Genomic DNA, 19,524 nt, shown 5'->3' on the forward strand with positions numbered 1-19,524 from the left:
GATTGAAGTCTAATAAGGATATTGATGTTCCTAAATAGTAGCCTCATTTTGAATGAGGAATAGCTAGCTGTCTTTTGAAAAGCCAGCTGGCTATGAAGTTCCTTCCTGAGGGCTCATGCCATGAGGTTATTTTTGCAAAACTGGCAACAAAAATCAACCAGAAAAAGCCCTTCATTTTACAGACATGGAAAGGAAACATACACATGTGATCTGTTTTTATTAAAGACATTGATTTTTTATTTTGTAAATGGATAATGAAACAACCTTATGTGGATTAATATGTAGATAAAATTCAAACCTTATCTGTTAACACTACCCTAGAGTCACAAGTTATTAATCTGGTAAAGATGAGAACCTAGTACATATATTGCCACTTTAAAATTCTAGTTTGAATAAATCTGAGATGCGTGTAAAGCAAAAAAAAAAAAAAAACAGAGAAAGAATCCTTCAATTATTTCAGCAGAAAAATAATCCTACATGCAGCAGAGCAGGCTTTCAATTTATCCCTCAAAACTAACTACACAGAGGCACAAAGAAAAATGAAATTGTAAACTGCAAATTCATCTACCATAGCAAAAAAGTGGAAATAACCTAAAATGTCTAGTACTAGGGAATGTTTTAATCTTATTACATCGACAGGGTTATGCAACCATTAAAAATCTTTAAGGACTACGGTAAAAACATGGAAAATAGCTGATAAAATATTGAAATGAACCTTGATTATTCAAACAACCTTGACAGTGTAGTAGAGTGGAACACAGGCACGTGTAGTCAGTACAAGGTTAAAATCCTCTCCCTTATTTACAACTTTGGGTGACCTCCGGCCAGCATACCATCTCATCTCTTATTTTTGTTTTTTAAAGATTTACTTATTTGACCTCCGGCCAGCATACCATCTCATCTCTTATTTTTGTTTTTTAAAGATTTACTTATTTATTTCTCTCCCCTTTCCCCTCCCCTCCACCCCTTGCCCCGGTTGTCTGTTCTCTGTGTCTATTTGCTGCGTGTTCTTCTTTGTCTGCTTCTGTTGTTGTCAGCGGCACAGGAATCTGTGTTTCTTTTTTTTGTTGCATCATCTTGTTGTGTCAGCTCTCCGTGTGTGCAGCGCCATTCCTGGGCAGGCTGAACTTTCTTTCACGCTGGGCCGCTCTCCTTACAGGGTGCACTCCTTGCACATGGCGCCCCCCTGTGCAGGGGACACTCCTGCATGGCAGGGCACTCCTTGCGTGCATCAGCACTGCACATGGGCACATGGGCCAGCTCCACACGGGTCAAGGAGGCCCGGGGTTTTGAACCATGGACCTCCCATGTGGTAGACGGACGCCCTATCCACTGGCCCAAGTCCGCTTCCCCCATCTCATCTCTTGAGGGAATAACCTCAAGGAGTTGTTGTAAGGATGGACGGGGCAAAGCAAACTTCCTGCCTTTTTGGAAGCTGGGTACCAATAAAGCAGCCAATAGGTGGCAGCTACTGTCTCTGCATTACTCCATCCAAGATACATAGCAATACAAATATGCATGGGAGGTAAAATACAGAAAGCTCTTTATTCAGAAAATTCTATTTTCTATAGTGTACCTTTAGTTTTTTAAAGACCTTAAAGAAAGTCAAAAAAAAAAAAAAGCCTTTTAATGCAAAAAATGATAATTACCACCTGCATAAAAAACAAGTATCTGCTCTATTTTACCTACATAATGATCTTCATTTGCTATCCAATGTCAACAACATGTGGAGCTCTTTTACAGTTTTACAAAGTGCAGTGAAAAATGAATGCTCTATAGCAATGTCATTTCTTCTCCCTTCACTAACTGCTTTTTAATAGCATATGACGCATTTGCAAAATGTAGTCGGTTCAATGATACTTCTCCACTTCTTAACCCAAGACCTAGGACATCCTCGGGTTTGTAGCTTCACTGGCTCAGGGCCCGGGGGATGGAAGACTGACGAGTAGCCCACCCGGCACACACACCCAGCAGCTGGACTATTTAGAAGCCTCTCCCCTTTTCTTCCCTTATCTCCCTGCTGCAAACTTTCAGGTTATCTTAACCAAGCTATTTGAAGGCAAAGATCCTGTCTCAGAACAAAAGACCATACCATTTGCCTTATTTCTATGTTCTCAAGGTGGAAGATTAACTTTTTTTCTTCTTTACTTTTAAATGTTACATTCAAAAAATATGAGGTAAGATTAACTTTTAAAGCTCATTTCATATTGAGGGTAAATAATTCAGAATCCACTTATGCAAGGTAGCAGGATAAACTGAAGTATGTGGGTTCTCACATCAGACTGAGAGTCAACTCTGACTGTGACCTCATGAAGGCCACAATCTCTCAAACTTTGGTTTCCTCATCTATAAAATGGAGTTAATGCTGTTTAAGAAACATATGCTTTTTGCACAGTTCCTCCATAAATGATAGCTATGCCTGCTACATCTCAACCCCAGGACACAGACACCTGTCCTGGACGTGACATCCCCCAAAACTGATTCTGGGGGAAGCAGACTAGGCCCAGTGGTTACGGAGTCCATTTACCACATGGGAGGTCCGCAGTTCAAACCCCAGGCCTCCTTGACCCGTGTGGAGCTGGCCCATGCGCAGTGCTGATGCGCGCAAGGAGTGTCCCCCGCGCAGGGGAGCCCCACGTGCAAGGAGAGTGCTCCGTAAGGAGAGCCGCCCAGCACGAAAGAAAGTGCAGCCTGCCCAGGAATAGCACCGCACACACAGAGAGCTGACACAACAAGATGACACAACAAAAAGAAACAAATTCCCAGTGCCGCTGATAAGGACAGAAGCGGTCACAGAGGAACACACAGCAAATGGACAGAGAGAGCAGACAACTGGGGGGAAAGGGGGGTAAGGGAGAGAAATAAATAAAAAATAAATAAATTTTTAAAAAAAAAACAAAACTGATTCTGGGAGATAATGTGGCTCAAGCAGTTGAGCACCTGCTTCCCACAGGGGAGGTCCTGAGTTTGGTTCCCAGTGCCTCCTAAAAATAAAAACAACAAGCAAACGAAAAAGCCAACTCAGGGAAGCCAATGTGGTTCAGTGGTTGAATGCCAGCTTCCCACATACCAGGTCCCAGGTTCAATCCCTGGCCCTAATACCTAAAAAAAAAACAACTGCAACAACTACTTCTGCCTCTTCTACCCAGGCACATCCTTTCTGGCATGTGCCTAGACTCCTTATCTGGTGATACCTTTGCTGGTGCAGAGCCTATAATTTTGCTTCCCCAATTAAAAAAGTATGTGTCCACACTACCTGGTGCCTGGTGCCCAGGCAGATCAGCTCTATCTACTCCACTAAATCACTCAGCTACATAACCTGCCTAAGCAGGCTTAGAGGTCTGTGAGGGAGCGGAGCCCACTCTGTGTCGTTCCTCTGAAGACCACAATGCACAGTCTGGGCACACTTAGAGAGCACAACCTAATTTTGTACCATGGAACACAAACAATGTTTAAAATGTGGAAACATTCACAAACTGGCTTAGGGCAGGGGTTCTTAACCACTTTGTTCCATGGACCCCTTTGCCAGTCAGGTAAAAACCATGGACCCCTTATTTTTTTTTAAAGATTTATTTATTTATTTATTTTTAAAGATTTTTTTATTTATTTATTTAATTCCCCCCCTCCCCTGGTTGTCTGTTCTCTGTGTCTATCTGCTGCGTCTTGTTTCTTTGTCCGCTTCTGTTGTCGTCAGCGGCAAGGGAAGTGTGGGCAGCGCCATTCCTGGGCAGGCTGCTCTTTCTTTTCACGCTGGGCGGCTTTCCTCACGGGCGCACTCCTTGCGCGTGGGGCTCCCCCACGCGGGGGACACCCTTGCGTGGCACGGCACTCCTTGTGCGCATCAGCGCTGCACATGGCCAGCTCCACATGGGTCAAGGAGGCCTGGGGTTTGAACCGCAGACCTCCCATATGGTAGACGGACGCCCTAACCACTGGGCCAAAGTCTGTTTCCCCTAAAGATTTATTTTTATTTCTCTCCCCTTACCCCCGCCCCCACTGTCTGCTCTACTCTGTGTCCATTTGCTGTGTGTTCTTCTGTATCTGCTTGCATTCTTGTCAGGTGGCACCAGGAATCTGTGTCTCTTTTTGTTGCATCATCTTGCTGCATCAGCTCTCCGTGTGTGCGGTGCCACTCCTGGGCAGGCTGCACTATTTTCACGTGGGGTGGCTCTCCTTGCACAGGACACTCCTTGTGTGTGAGGCACCCCTACGCGGGGGCACCCCTGCATGGCATGGCACTGCTTGCACACAGTAGCACTGCAAGTGGGCCAGCTCACTACATGGGTCAGGAGACCCAGGGTACCAAACCCTGGACCTCCTATATGGTAGGGGGACGCTCTATCAGCTGAGCCACATCTGCTTCCCTGGACCCCTTCTCAGAATGTAGCGGCAAACAGGTTTTATTTTTTTTAAGATTTTTTTTTTTTAATTTAATTCCCCTCCCCTCCCCCGGTTGTCTGTTTTCTGTGTCTTTTTGCTGCGTCTTGTTTCTTTGTCCGCTTCTGTTGTCGTCAGCGGCACGGGAAGTGTGTGTGGCACCATTCCTGGGCAGGCTGCACTTTCCTTCGCGCTGGGCAGCTCTCCTTACGGGTGCATTCCTTGCGCGTGGGGCTCCCCTACGCGGGGGACACCCCTGCGTGGCACGGCACTCCTTGCGTGCATCAGCACTGCGCATGGGCCAGCTCCACACGGGTCAAGGAGGCCCGGGGTTTGAACCGCGGACCTCCCATGTGGTAGACAGATGCCCTTACCACTGGGCCAAAGAGCAAATAGTTTTATGACATTCAACATCGGCATGTCTTTAAATTTTAGGATTATTCAAAATTACGTTTTACAACTTTCCCAAAATTTCAATTCCTTACCAACTTTTCTGCAGGCTGTTATCCACTGCACTCAGAAAACGCTACATTAAAATAAAAATCAAATTAAATCCACACTACATTGTATATTATTTAATAAATATATTGTACCTGCACCAAAACATCCCCAGAAGGATGTTTTCTTTTTCTTTTTTTTTTTAAAGATTTATTTATTTATCCTCCCCCCATCGTCTGCTCTCTGTGTCCATTCGCTATGTGTTCTTCTGTGACCACTTCTATCCTTATCAGCAGCACTGGGAATCTGTGTTTCTTTTTGTAGCGTCATCTTGTTGTGTCAGCTCTCTGTGTGTGCGGCGCCATTCTTGGGCAGGCTGCACTTTCTTTCGTGCTGGGCGGCTCTCCTTATGGGACACACTCCTTGCGCATGGGGCTCCCCTACGCAGGGGACACCCCTGCGTGGCACGACACTTCTTGCGCATATCAGCACTGCGCATGGGTCAGCTCCACACGGGTCAAGGAGGCCCAGGGTTTGAACTGCGGACGTTCCATGTGGTAGGCGGATGCCCTATCCATTGGGCCAAGTCCACTTCCCTTTAATTTTCAATTCAAGCTCATGGACCCTCTGAAATCTTTCCACAGATCCCTTGGGCCTGTGGCCCCCTGGCTAAGGACCCCTGGTTTAGGGCATCACTTTATAATAATAAAATTGAATAGGAAACTTCAAAACACTAGCCAGTTTATTCTATTAAAGACCACCTGTTGGCCCCGGCAGAGGCCCCATAACTACCCTCTCTAAGGAGTTCTGGTCTTGGGCTCAGAGGCCTGTGTGGGGACCAGGCCAGGAGCCTCAGCAAAGTCCTCCCTCTTTTTGCTCTTATGAACAATGAAGAGGGGAGCAAACCAGCAAGGTTGTTCTGAAAGCAAATAAGGGCTATGAGAAAGTTCTTGGTAAACTGCAAATGCTTATACAACCAAGTTGTCTACCTTTATTTATTTTAATTATAAAATCAAGTTATTTTTTAAATGTTAACTCAAAGAAAAACAGCAATAGTACAATCTGGAAAACAAGGAGAAGCTTTCCATAATTCTATAACCTTAATTATCAATGCTGCATATTATTTTAATGTGTACATTTGGCTTTTTTTTTTTTAAGGATTGAATCCAGGACCTCATATATTGGAAGCCCGCACTCAACCACTGAGCCACACTGGCTTCCCTGAGTTGGTTTTTTCATTTAATTTGCTTGTTGCTTATTTTTTCAGGAGGCACAAGGAATCAAACCCAGGACATCCCATGTGGAAAGCAGATGCAGAACCACTTGAGCCACATCTGCTCCCCATTTGGCTTTATAGTTTGCTTTTTTCAAATTCTTATATTTTTCATCATCTAAATGTGAGATATCATCATCACACACTCCCTTCCAATTCTGAAAGTCTAAGTCCAGACCAGCAACCTCCCTTCATCCCAGTGTCACGCTTTCTAAAACCTTTAACCTTAAACTTCAGGCACAGAATTGCCAACCTCGCTCTCTATTACAGGGCTGCCCTCAAAACCCAGAGAGGATACCACCACCTTCAGGCCCTCCCCATGGTATGAAGAGAGAGCCAAGCCTTGTAAGTGCCAGGATGAGAGGGTATTCTCTGTCCACGTCACCAACCTGTCAGCATCACCATGCAGTTACCCATGTGGATCACTGCAACCCTGAACCACTAAGGAAAGGCCAAAACACAGTAGATATATTCTGTTTTGGCTGGAGGAAAGAATAACACATTTGGGGAAGATTTTCAATAAAATTGGATAAAATAGGATTAATTTTAAAAGTATATTTCCCTTCATTGACAAATTCACTTAAGTAGACATCAAAACTTGGGAGTGGTACCAAAGCAACAGGGTAGGCACAAGGTACCAGCACACAGCTGAACTCTTGGGTCCATCACCTCACTGGATATATCTGGGTTTTGGAGATGTTGAAGCATCTGGACAGGGAAGGTCAAGAAACTTAAACCCAGGTCTGCCTGACTTCCGAAGCTGTATCTTTAACCACTGACACCTTACCACAATAGTACCATTTTTCTGCAGGAACTGACAAAGTTACATACCAGCCACACAGGTCTGTGAGCATAAAACATCTGGAAAGAAACATAGAACCCAGGCAGCTGCAGCATTATCAACCAGAAATGCGAAAGCAGGGAAACGGACTTTGGCCCAGTGGTTGGGGTGTCCGTCTACCACATGGGAGGCCCGCGGTTCAAGCCCCGGGCCTCCTTGACCGGTGTGGAGCTGGCCCATGTGCAGTGCTGATGTGCGCAAGGAGTGCCGTGCTACACAGGGGTGTCCCCCGCATAGGGGAGCCCCACGCGCAAGGAGTGCACCCATAAGGAGAGCCACCCAGCGCGAAGGAGGGAGCAGCCTGCCGAGGAATGTCGCCGCCCACGCTTCCCGTGCGCCTGACTACAACAAACAAGACGCATCAAAAAGACACAGAAAACAGACAACTGGGGGAGGGGAGGGGAATTAAATAAATAAAAATAAATCTTTAAAAAAAAAAAAGAAGAAGAAGAAATGCGAAAGCAGACAAAGAAACTGACTCAAGACCCACCCCATTCCCACTCTGACAACCCCTCATTAGTTTAGCCTCTGCTCCCTGGGAAGGTCTTTGGCAATGCTGGAGTTCCCAAGGACATGAGTGACCTTTGTTAAAGAGCCACCTGAATTACCCCTCCCCCATATGCACTCCAGACTTCTTAACTAACAATCTACTTCTAGGCACAGCTACACCTTTCTACATTTAACACTGGGAGGGGCTCCTCACTGGTCTCCACCATCCAAGAAAAGATCCAAACTCCAGAGTCTGGCATAGAAGGCAGGTCACCGCCCTTCCTCCTACTTGCAAGACACATTCCTTAGACTCTGTGCCTCAGCCTGGAATGCTTCTTCCACCTCAACCTGGAAAGTCATCTCCCTGAAGGTCAGCTCTCTGCAGTGTCCTGAGGGCAACCGGAACACCCTCCCTTGCCCTGCCTACTTTGTACACATTCCTACCTGTGCTATAGTACCCAGGCCTGCCTCCTCCACTGAGCTGCCTCCAGAGCACAAGAGTCACCTTAATTTCGGAATCCCAGGGCTGAAGGCAGAGCCTGGGACACCACACACAGTGTCCTGGATGGCTACCTTTGAACCACGTTGCCCACTGCCACTCATCCACATTTGCTCCCTCCTGTGGAAGAGGCTGAGATACCCTCTAAACACTTTCAGCTCAGAGTGAAAATAAATAAACCCAGGCACTTCAACACGACAGCCTAATAGAGTCTCACTGCGGACAACTCCACCATGCTAATAACATTTCAAACACAGACATAAGGCCAAAGGAAGAGAAAAGTTGATCCACAAATGCCAAGTTTCCAGATCAGAGTAAGTGTTGGTGAATACCAGCAGCATTAACAAAGGGGGCTTTCTTGCAGGTCAGAACGACACTCTTAGTGAGGCAGCACCCTGGTGCATACACTCCATCGTGGGCCTTGCCCTCTGACAGCCTCACATGCTGACCATCCTCCCTACTTCTGACAACTGTTCTACTGCTTAATGTGCAAAATTCATTGATTGCCTTTTGCCTCCACCAAATCCTCTCTCTGGCAAGCAAATTGCTTAGGGAGGCTGACATATGAGAACAGTCTTCCTGTTCAACGTCAGTGAGGCTATGCTAGACCTATTTAATCCTCCCAGGTATCATAAAGAATTGCATCTTGAACAACCAACTTCTTCTATGCCTCAAGAGTGAACGATGTCAGCCCACCTACTTACAGCCATTAGAGGCAACTCAGCATTTGAGGCACCCTACCAGGGGAAGAGATTGATACCTCTACGCAATACCACATGTAGCAGTTTGATAGAGTTATGAATTCCAAAAATAGATATTAGATTATGTTTGTAAACTGGTCTGTACCTGGGCCGTGATTAAATTATGATTAAAGCTTTGATTAAGGGAAGCAGACTTGGCCCAATGGATAAGGCGTCCACCTACCACAGGGAGGTTCGCGGTTCAAACCCTGGGTCTCCTTGACCTGTGTGGAGCTAGCCCATGTGCTGATGCATGCAAGAAGTGCCCTGCCAAGCAGGGGTGTACCCCGCGTAGGGGAGCCCCACACACAAGGAGTGCGCCCCGTTAGGAGAGCCACCCAGCGTGAAAGGAAGTGCAGCCTGCCCAAGAATGACACCTCACACACGGAGATCTGACACAACAGGATGATGCAACAAAAAGAAACACAGATTCCCGGTGCTGCTGATAAGGATAGAAGCGGTCACAGAAGAACACACAGCAAATGGACACAGAAAGCAGACAACTGGGGGGAGGGGGAAAGGGAAGAGAAATAAATAAAAAATAAATCTTTAAAAAAAATAAAAAAATAAAGCTTTGATTGGGTCACATCAGTAGGGCGTTGAGTCCTTGCCCCTTAGTGGGTGGGGACTCACAGATAAAAGGCACGGCAAAGGACAGAGTTGGAGAGTTTATAGTGTTGGAGTTTTGATGTTGGAGTTTGATGCTGAAGTCTTAAGCTGGAACCCCAGGAAGTAAGCACAAAGAGAAGCAAGCCCCAGGAAGAAAGGAACCGTGAGCCTGGAAAGAAGCAAGTCCTGGGAAGAGAGGAACCCTGAGCGCAGAAAGAAGCAAGATCTGGAAAGAGAAGAATCCAGGAAGCCTGAACCCTCAAGGCATCAGCAGCCATCTTGCTCCAACACGTGGAAATAGACTTTGGTGAGGGAAGTAACCTATGCTTTATGGCCTAGTATCTGCAAGCTCCTACCTCAAATAAAATACCCTTTATAAAAACCAAGCAGTTTCTGGTATTTTGCATCAGCCCCCCTTTGGCTGATTAATATACCATGTATGAGTGATAGATACCTTCTGTTCACAGTGCTCACCCCTCCAGCCCTCCAGGTCTGAGTATTCAAAACATCTTGATGGGGAAGTGGATGTGGCTCAAGCAACTGGGCTCCCGTCTACCACACAGGAGGTAGAGGGTTTGACACCCAGGGCCTCCTGGTAAAGGCAAGCTGGCCCCCGCGGTGAGCTGGCCCACAAGGGGTGCCGCCCCGTGCAGGAATGCCGCCCTACACAGGAATGCCGGCTGACGCAGCAAGATGATGCAACAAAAAGAGACACAGCAGAAAGACAATAAGAGACTTAGCAAACCAGGGAGCTGAGGTGGCACAAGAGAATGATCACCTCTCTTCCACTCTGGAAGGTCCCAGGATCAGTTCCTGGAGTTGCCTAATGAGAATACAAGCAGACACAGAAGAACACACAGCGAATGGACACAGAGAACAGACAATGGAGGGAAGAGGAAGAAAAAATAAATAAATCTTTAAAAAAACAAAACAAAAACATCTTGATGATGATGACTTTCATCAGTAGTAAACCATCCAGCAGCTACAAGGCTTCAAAGTTTAGTGTTTTTTTACACATATAAGCTCTTCATATAGCTAAGGCTCTGTACTCTGTAAATAAACTAAAAAAAAAAAAAAAAAATCAGTACATAAAATGCTAGGAACCTGGCCAGGTGGCCACAAGAAGCCTCTGTGGACAGCCAGGGTCACTGGCATAACCCACACCCAACTCTCAAATACACCCAGTGTCAGGGCTAGGGCTCAGGCAGAGGCCTCTTGGGCTTCAAGGAACATCTTATACAGAGAACATATTTGCATTGAACAAGTCAAACATTTGGAAATTTCACTAAACATTTATTTCACAAGTTTCTCAAGTGCAAAGCAAGTGAGAATAATTTCAATGTACTCTGTAATCAATGCACATTAAGCAAGTCTACTGAAAATACCCAGTTCTACAAATTTGTTCCTATTAAAAAAAAAGGCAAGAAAAAATAAAGCAAAATAAGTAACATTTTCAGTGTCAAGCAGAAAGGTGTTTACTGAGCCAAATTCAGAAAAAAAATCAGCCCGTTCAGCAGATGAATAGTTTTCTCTGCAAGTGGCACATCCTGGGATATTTACACTGCCAAATATAACTCGCAATGACAGCCACCAAGGAAGCAGAATCTAATGGAAAAACCCCAAACTGGCAACCAGAAGTAGGCTGTGGTCCCAGGACAGGCCTCAGACTGTGTGATCCCATGAAAGTGGTGGCCAGGCCTGGCTTCATCAGGAAAAGGAACACCCATCACCACCCAAACCACACAAAAATGTTGGAGGACAAAAAATAAAAGGTGAAAATGCTTTGGAATGCATGCCCTATATAAATAAAAGTAACCACTATTATTAGCTCAATGATGACTGTGATAATAGGATTACAGAATATCAGAGGCAAGAGGGAGTTTAGCAATGGGATTATCCAGGGGTTCTCACTTGAGTCCAGGCCCCCAAAGCTGCCCACATATGTTGTTTTCTGGGAAGACTTCTATAGTTCTGATCAGATTCTCAAAAGGCTAAGAACCTCTAAGCCCTTCCGTTTACAAATATGAAAACCGATACCCTAAGAGATGTGTTGATTTTCGCAGACCTCAGGATTAATCAGGGAAAGGCTGGAAAAGAGATCAGGACTCCTGAACCTCCTTCTACACTCCTACTCTACCGCCCCATATTTTGGAGGAGGAAAAGAAATCAGATAAATTTCATATAGCCAAAGAGTGTGTTATACAAGCTATTGCACAAATGGTTTCCAAAGTTATAGCAGCATTTCTATCCTTATTAGCCCTTTTTAAGGCTTCTTGCTGAGGTCCTTGATAGTTGAGACAGCATTTTATTCATTTCTTGATTCTCATCTATACCTAGATAAGTGCCTGGAGCCAGGAAGAACTCAAATGATTTGTTTTTAACTTGTTATTTTTAAATAATTTCAAACTTATAGGATAACTGCAAAATAATACAAACCCCAGAGAACTCCAATATACCACCCCCCGCCTCCAGATAACCAGATTCACCAATTCTAACATATTACCACATTTGCTGTACGATTCTCTCTATCATCCATCTACCTATTTTCTAAACATTTGACAGCAGGTTGCACACATCATACTCCTTGAATACAATACTTCCATATACATTTCCTACTAACAAGGATATTGAATATGTAATCACTTTAAGGGCAGCTATCAAGTTCAAGAAATTTAACATGGGAATTTAACATGGCCCAATGGATAGGGCATCCGCCTACCACATGGGAGGTCCACGGTTCAAACCCCAGGCCTCCTTGGCCCGTGTGGAGCTGGCCCATGCGCAGTACTGATGCACGGAAGGAGTGCCCTGCCACGCAGGGGTGTCCCCCGCGTACGGGAGCCCTACGCGCAAGAAGTGCGCCCCGTAAGGAGAGCCACCCAGCACGAAAGAAAGTGCAGCCTGCCCAAGAATGGCGCCGCACACACGGAGAGCTGACACAACAAGATGACGCAACAAAAAGAAACACAGATTCCCGGTGCCACTGATAAGGACAGAAGTGGTCACAGAAGAACACACAGCAAATGGACACAGAGAGCAGACAACTGAAGGGGGGGGCAGGGAAAGGGAGAGAAACTTTTTTAAAAAATTTAACATTGATAGAAAGTTTACAGTCCAAATTCCCATTTTTTTCTTATGTCCCAATAATGTCCTTTTGAGCCTTGCCTCCTCCCTTCTTAGATCCCATCCAGTACCGTGTATTGCATCTGTCTCTTAAGTTCCCCTTTTTTTCTTTTTAATGTGGGAACTTTTTTTTTAATTATTTCTCTCCCCTTCCCCTCCAGCCCCCCCCGCCCCCGTTGTCTGTTCTCTGTGTTCATTTTGCTGTATGTTCTTCTTTGTCCACTTCTGTCGTTGTCAGCGGCATGGGAATCTGTGTTTCTTTTTGTTGCGTCATCTTGTTGTGTCAGCTCTCCGTGTGTGCGGCACCATTCTTGGGCAGGCTGCACTTTCTTTCACACTGGGCATCTCTCCTTACGGGTGCACTCCTTGCGTGTGGGGCTCCCCTATGCGGGAGACACCCCTGTGTGGCACGGCACTCCTTACACGCATCAGCACTGCACGTAGGCAAGCTCCACACGGGTCAAGGAGGCCCGGGGTTTGAACCGCGGACATCCCATGTGGTAGACGGATGCCCTAACCACTGGGCCAAGGCCACTTCCCTAATGTGGGAACTTATGAACATAAATCTTCCCACCTGACCCCTCCCAAGCTTACCATTCAGTGGGATTAATCACATTCACTATGTTGCAGTACCCTCCCTTCCATTCCCTTCCATTCCCTTCACCCCAAACAGAAACCCTACATTCATTTTGCATTAACTCCCCATTGCCCCTGGCCCTTACCCCTGGTAAACTGTTCTCTATTTTCTGGTTCTACAAATTTGTGTAACTCCAATACTTTCCTTGTCATTACCATGGGGCTTAAATTTAACATCTCAAATGATTTCCTAATATTGAAAAATGGAAAGATTTTACTCTAGGGAACAAGAAAATAAGTTTGCAGTGCTCTGTTAGTTTTATTAAGTAACAGATAAACGTGTGATCACAAATAACTACATAATTTAAGAAAGGTGACTTCTGTTGCTATTGTTTTTTAATCAAAATACCAAAATGTGTTCACTCAGCTGGCTGCTTTCCCTCATGTTAGCTCTAGAGCTATATGCATATACCAAAATTGCAGAATATTTTGAGACTGTCTCCAGTCAGCGGACACCGCGTAATCACCTCACTACTAAAAATCAGAAGGAACTCCAACACAGCCATCCCAGGGACCACCACTGTTTTGGCCATTTATAGTATTTGCAGTTGCCCTAAGTCAGTTTTCAGGCACGGCCGATATCCTCAGGTATGGGCAGGCTCACAACTGTGGAATAGAGAAAGGACTTTAGCTGTGGAAGGCACACTCTGTAACTAAGGCATTGTGCTGTCTTCAGGTATGCTGCTGTAATTCCAAATAATCTAACTGAAAAAGAACTGAGCAGGCACTATCTCTCAGTGAATGTGGTCATTCCCTGAAGAATCCTCAGGGTGGCCATTACAATCTGATGGAAGATAAAGCAGGCATGAGTCACCTGGGAGGTTTGGGTGAGGCAGCTGGAGGGCACTTGGTGATTGCTACTATGATCTCTGAGCACAAGAGGCCATTACCAAGGAACTTACATGAGCTTTTAGATATTCCATAACATCCTAGCATCATCAACTGATGATCCCTGCGGAAGCAGGGAGCCTCACCATCATGCCCTTAACTCAGCCAGCACGGACCTTCAAGTGAGCAGAGAAAAAAACCAAAACAAAAGGATTTAGGACAAAAGCTCCTCTGCTTCCACCCCAGAAATGGCCTGGCACTGGAGATCTGGACTGAGTGTTCAGTACTAGAGGAAAGCCAATCTTATCTCCCAGCAGCGGCCCAGGTTCAGAACCCAGATATTGTTTTTTTAACCTAGGCCTATCTTTAAATTACTTAAACATTATGGCCTTTTATACAATTTAGACTAAAAATAATAAAGTTCCAATTCTCAAAACAGCATGGCCTAAGAATTTCATTACCATTCAACTGAATTCTTATTCTTCTTAACAAATGTGAGTAAAGAGCACAGACATAATCCCTCCTCACTACTCCTCTGTTATGTTTCTTTCCAAGTAATAAATATCATCCACCTAAGGGCCAATTTCTTTAAAGCTTCAAGACAATTGTCAAAGGGAGAAAAAAAAAACACCACAGGAAAGTTTTTGATGCAGTGGCCTCCTACCTCAACTAGGATAACCTCAGCAAGGAGTTTGCCAAACTCTAGAATTAAGTTTAAATGCACACAGATGAGTTTCCCATTTGAATCAAGAGAAATCCAAGTTGTACTGGCACCTATTCAATTCTTCTGTGAGGAGGCTGCAAGCAGGCTTAGGCAATCTAGTAGAAAAAGAGTTTCAGGCAAGAACAGGAAGGCTGGCTTTCAGCATTGCCCACCTGGTGGGATCCCTGGCCCCAGATTCCAACCCAGTAATCCTAGGATGGTTAAAACAAAACTTTGGCTTATTGGGGTAACTGCAGAGGGAGGAACCACGGAGGAGGAGGAAGGAAGGTCTGCGGCTCTGGTTAAGTTCTCCAGAGAGCGTTTGATAAACAGTATAATTTGTAGCCCTGGAGACTCTGAGCTGCCTACCCACCTTGAAGGCAAAAACACAGGAAGGACAGTTGAGGTAAAAGGAGAGAAGCCCCAGGAATGGTACACACAGCCTGCCTAAATTCCACCTTCCCTCAAGCACCAAACCCAAGAGCATCCCCAGGGTGTGTCCACCTCAAAGGCTGCCCTGGATGGGCCCTAAGGAGACAGCGCAGCTGTGCTTCCTCAACCAACTCCTGGAGAGAAACCACCCTTCTCTGGCGGAGCCTAAACCCAAGGAATCACTGAAATTCAGCAGCAGAAATCGCTACCTCTCTGATCATCACCCACCTCTCAGGAGGCCGGGCCAGGCTTGGAAAGTCCAGGAGGAGGAGGGAGGGAGCTCACATTTCTATGATTCTATGCCAGTCTGGGGAAACTGACGGCCAAACGGGCAAACTTCCCCAGCCGCTCTCTCTCCTGCCTGTCCCCTAACACTGGGATCTACTCACAAGGAAGGGTTTTGCCGCCACCACCACCACCACCCCCCACCCACACAGGGCCAAGCAGGGAAAGTGGGAAGGAAGGAAATGGAAGGCAGTCATCAAAGCGCCCCAAATAAGCGCAAATAAGACGGTGTCCCGCCGGCTCTCTCCCTCTCGCCCCCCACCTCACCCCCACGCCACCCCGTGAAGCAGGCCCTGCCCTCTGGCTGGCGCTCGCCAGCCACACCTCTCCTCCCGCGCTGCCACGCGTATCCCCAGCGAACCTCTACGCCCCGGACCCCTGGCTGCCCCGCAAACCGTCTGCCCCTTCAGTCTCTCCGGAAGCCTCCCCACACCCCACCTCGCCCAGCAGCCTCTAGCGCTCCCGTCAGCAGCCCCCTAACCCGGACGGACCTGGCCCTGTCCTCCCGACAAGGCCCCCAGCCCGGAAAACTTGTCCGCTCCCTGGCTGGACCGCCTCCCCAGCACTGCACCCCATCGCCGCACCCCTTCCTCACGCCGATCCCACCGGCGCTCCGGACCCCCAAAACGTCCTCTCTCGGCGGCCCCGGGCGATCCTTGAACCCACACCCCCTCCCCACCGCGACAGGAAGTGCCGCGCGCCGGCCGGGCCGAGGAGGCTCCGGGGAGTGCAGGGCTCGGCCTCCGTCCGGCCCCGGAGCGGCGGCCCTGACAAGGCGCGGGCCCGGCCGCCAGCCAGCGCCCCCGCGTCCCGCCCGCGCCCCAACCGTTGCGGCGAGCCCCTCACCTCGGCCGCCGCTCGCCTCCCGGACCCGCCGCGCACCCCGCTCCGGCCGCGACGGCGTCTTCAGCCCGGTCTCCGGCTCCGGCTCCCGCCCAGGCTCCGGCCGCACCGCCCACCCCCGGGCCTGCCCCGTCGCGGCCGCCGCGGCCGCCGGCCCCCAGCGCCCCGCCCCCACCGCGCGCCCGCGCGCGGTCCATTGGCTGCTGCGCGCCTATCCCCGCCCCTCGGCCGCTTCGGCTCCTCTGATTGGGCCAGGGCGCATGGGGCGGCACGCCCCCTCGCGCGCAGAAGGGAAATTCCCTGGGCGCGCATTGGCGGCTGGCCCTGTCAATCAGAGGGAAGCGCGCCAGCTCCCGCCCGCTGAACGGCCGGCGGGGTCAGCCGTGGCGAGTCTGTCCCAAACTGCGGTCCGCGGGGTGAGCGCTCTGCTGGGTGAGGGCGCGGCCGACAGCGCCTCCCTGAGAGGGGGCTCGGGGAAGGTCGTGTCCCTGAAAGTGCCTCAATTCGGCGGGGCTCAAAAGAGCCAGTGTCTTCAGGGCTTCCTGTGACTCGCGCCCAAGAGTGTGTTCCAGTGAGCCCGCTTAGCTGAGGCGGGGCCGAGGGCGCGGTGTGCGCGTGCGCGCGCTGTAAACGGAGGCCCCAGGGACTGCTTCGGGGTCCCAGGGCACCAGGCAAGGTACCCACATTACTTCTCACTCTTCCAGTGGCCGTGCTCGATAGAGCAGAAGGAAGTAATGACAGTACGAAATAGCTGCCATTTCCTGAGCGCTGTTCTGAGCACTTGCCCTGCATTGTTTCTTGTATTGGTGGCAGAGGATGGTACAAGCATGCCCGTGTGAGCGATACGGAAACTGAGACCAAGGAACTGCCTGGGAGGTGACAGAGTAAAGAGATCGAAGGGCAGAGCCGGGTTGGAAACCCATGCCTGCCTGGCCGGGCGCTGACCTGGTGTCCACGTGACCACCTTGAGAGCTGTAAGGAGGACGCGGAAGCAATACGGGAAAACGCTTGAACTAACATGGTAAAAGACGTGGTACTTTGTAATTGCACTCTACAGGTGCTTTTTAATATCCTGTACTAAATATATAGACACAATTTTTATCTATATTATCCTGTACCATTGACAGGGGCTGGAAGGGAGTCCACAGAGAAATCTGTTGTTTTTTTAGCTCTCTAACCTGTTTGTTCTGTTAGCATCTATATGATAATAATTGAGATTGAGAAAGAAAAAAAGGGGCATCAACATGCCACACCAGGACAAGCCACTACCAAGAGGTCCCCAGCCACAGTGCAGGACTCCCGGGCCCAGTAGAGCCCACTCTGCCACGCAACATGCCTCTGGACAGTTGTGCACAGCCCAGCCGTCCTCTGGAGTCTCCTGACCCCTCAGGGTCTGGGTAAGGTCTGCTCACATACTGTTCCACCCTCTGTGAAAATGCAGAGTCATTCCAAGTTTTGGGAATAAGCATCCGTCCGCCCCACTTCTGGCCTCTGGCCCTTTGCACCCTTGCTATGCCTAGCCTTAGCCCTTCTTTAGGTATATCCACATTCACAGAATTCCTCTTCACCCAAAGACCTGTGAGTCTAGCAGGGGAGCCTGGAGCCTGGAAGCCACAGGGAGGGGTTGACGCTGGCCCTGCCACCACCAACATGACCCTTCTGCCTCCTGGCCCCAGGGGTCCCCAACCAGTCACAGGTCCCAGGCGCCTTTGGCTCTCTTCTCTCTCTCCTTCTCTTTTTCCTTCCCTCCTTCTCAGGTGAAAAACAAAATTCCTCTCATTTTCTCCTGCCCAACAGTTTGCCTGAACTTGTTGTACCTCACCTTCGGTCCCAGGAACTTATCAGGGTATTTTTCCAAAGAGGGCTCCCTTTGACAGCTGTGACCATGCCAACTTTTGTCCCCACAAACAATTCCCCATCTTGCAGGCTAGCCTCAATCTTACGCAACCTTGCCTGCAGGCCGATCCCACCAGCTGAGGGGCCCTGCGCAAGTGCCTGCAGCTCTCTGCATCTCTGCATCCTCGCCTGTGAGTTGAGGTGGTGGTGAGGGTAACTGGGACAGTTCTGGGGCATGGCTGTGAGTGTTTGATCACTGAACAGTTAACCTGTTTTCACAATGTATCAGCTGCTGTTTTGCCCTCTCCTTCCAACAAAATGTGCCCATGACCATAGAGTTATCTAGAACTGAGGCTGATCAGATTAGTTCTTTGCAGCCATTTTCCACTAACCAGCCTGGATAAACAGTCCATGTTAAAACAATCTTTCACAGGGGACTGAATGTTCTCTAAAAATAAAGATAAATCCCAGATAGTCATATTGCAAAAAAAAAAAAAACATCAAAATCTGTTACACAGGGAAACGGACTTTGGCCCAGTGGTTAGGGCGTCCGTCTACCACATGGGAGGCCCGCGGTTCAAGCCCCGGGCCTCCTTGACCCGTGTGGAGCTGGCCCATGCGCAGTGCTGATGCGCACAAGGAGTGCCGTGCCACACAGGGGTGTCCCCCGCGTGGGGGAGCCCCACGCTCAAGGAGTGCACCCATAAGGAGAGCCGCCCCAGCGCGAAGGAGGGAGCAGCCTGCCAGGAATGGCGCCGCCCACACTTCCCGTGCCGCTGACGACAACAGAAGCGGACAAAGAAACAAGACGCAGCAAAAAGACACAGAAAACAGACAACCGGGGGAGGGGAGTGGAATTAAATAAATAAACAAAATAAATCAAAAAAAAAAAATCTGTTACACATACATACATTCACTCAAAAATTAATTCAGGGAGTGGATATGGCTCAAGCAGTTGAGTGTCTGCTTCCCACATGGGAGGTCCCAGGTTTGGTTCCTAGTGCCTCCTAAAACAAAAAACAAACAAACAACAAGCAAATAGATGAAGAAAAAAAACAATTCAGGGGAGCTGATGTGGCTCTGTGGACATATGCGTTCCCAGGGCTCAATCCCCAGCCCCAATACCTTAAAAAAAAAATTTAATTCTGATGGTTAGGATTTGCCAGGCGGGACAGGGGTTTCAGAGAGGGGTGGGCCTGAGTCCAGCACTGAAGGGCGTTTGCTCCTGAGAAGATCTGGCAAGGTCGTTGCATCCAGAACAGAAGGTGGGACACGAGAAGAGCCCCCCGCAAGGGACGGCAGTGCTCCCTTGAGAACAAGAAACCCTCCAGCCTGGGCCGCGAGGCGCTGAAAGGCACTGATATCCACAGAGCCACGGTAGATGGAAACTGAGAGCCAAGGCCCAGAGGCAAGAAATCCTGCTCTCCAGGGAGACTGGATGGGTCCACTGGGCCGGAGCTCTACAGGCACAAGGAGAAGCCTCGGGATCTCCAACAGGGGAGGCGGCCAAGCAGCCCATGTGACCCTGGCAAGTTACTGTGTCACTCCGGGCCTCAGTTTCCTCAGCTGTAA

At 48.5% G+C, this 19,524-nt stretch overlaps 1 protein-coding gene across 12 annotated transcripts in view; it reads right to left on the minus strand.

The window, feature by feature from the left end:
* Positions 1 to 16,241, minus strand: part of PACSIN2 (protein kinase C and casein kinase substrate in neurons 2) — a 165,243-nt gene extending 149,002 nt beyond the window's left edge. For 4 of the 12 annotated variants that reach the window (XM_058308891.2, XM_058308895.1, XM_058308890.2 and 1 more), the window contains exon 1: positions 16,120 to 16,223. The gene's annotated coding sequence lies outside the window, so the exon portion shown is untranslated. Of the gene's footprint in view, positions 1 to 16,119 lie in introns of all 12 variants that reach the window. The other 8 variants (XM_058308894.2, XM_058308889.2, XM_058308884.2 and 5 more) reach the window with 5 other exon arrangements.
* Positions 16,242 to 19,524: the final 3,283 nt, after the last annotated feature.

This window comes from Dasypus novemcinctus, chromosome 12 (genome assembly GCF_030445035.2).
Source record: "Dasypus novemcinctus isolate mDasNov1 chromosome 12, mDasNov1.1.hap2, whole genome shotgun sequence".
Classification (NCBI taxonomy): domain Eukaryota; kingdom Metazoa; phylum Chordata; class Mammalia; order Cingulata; family Dasypodidae; genus Dasypus; species Dasypus novemcinctus.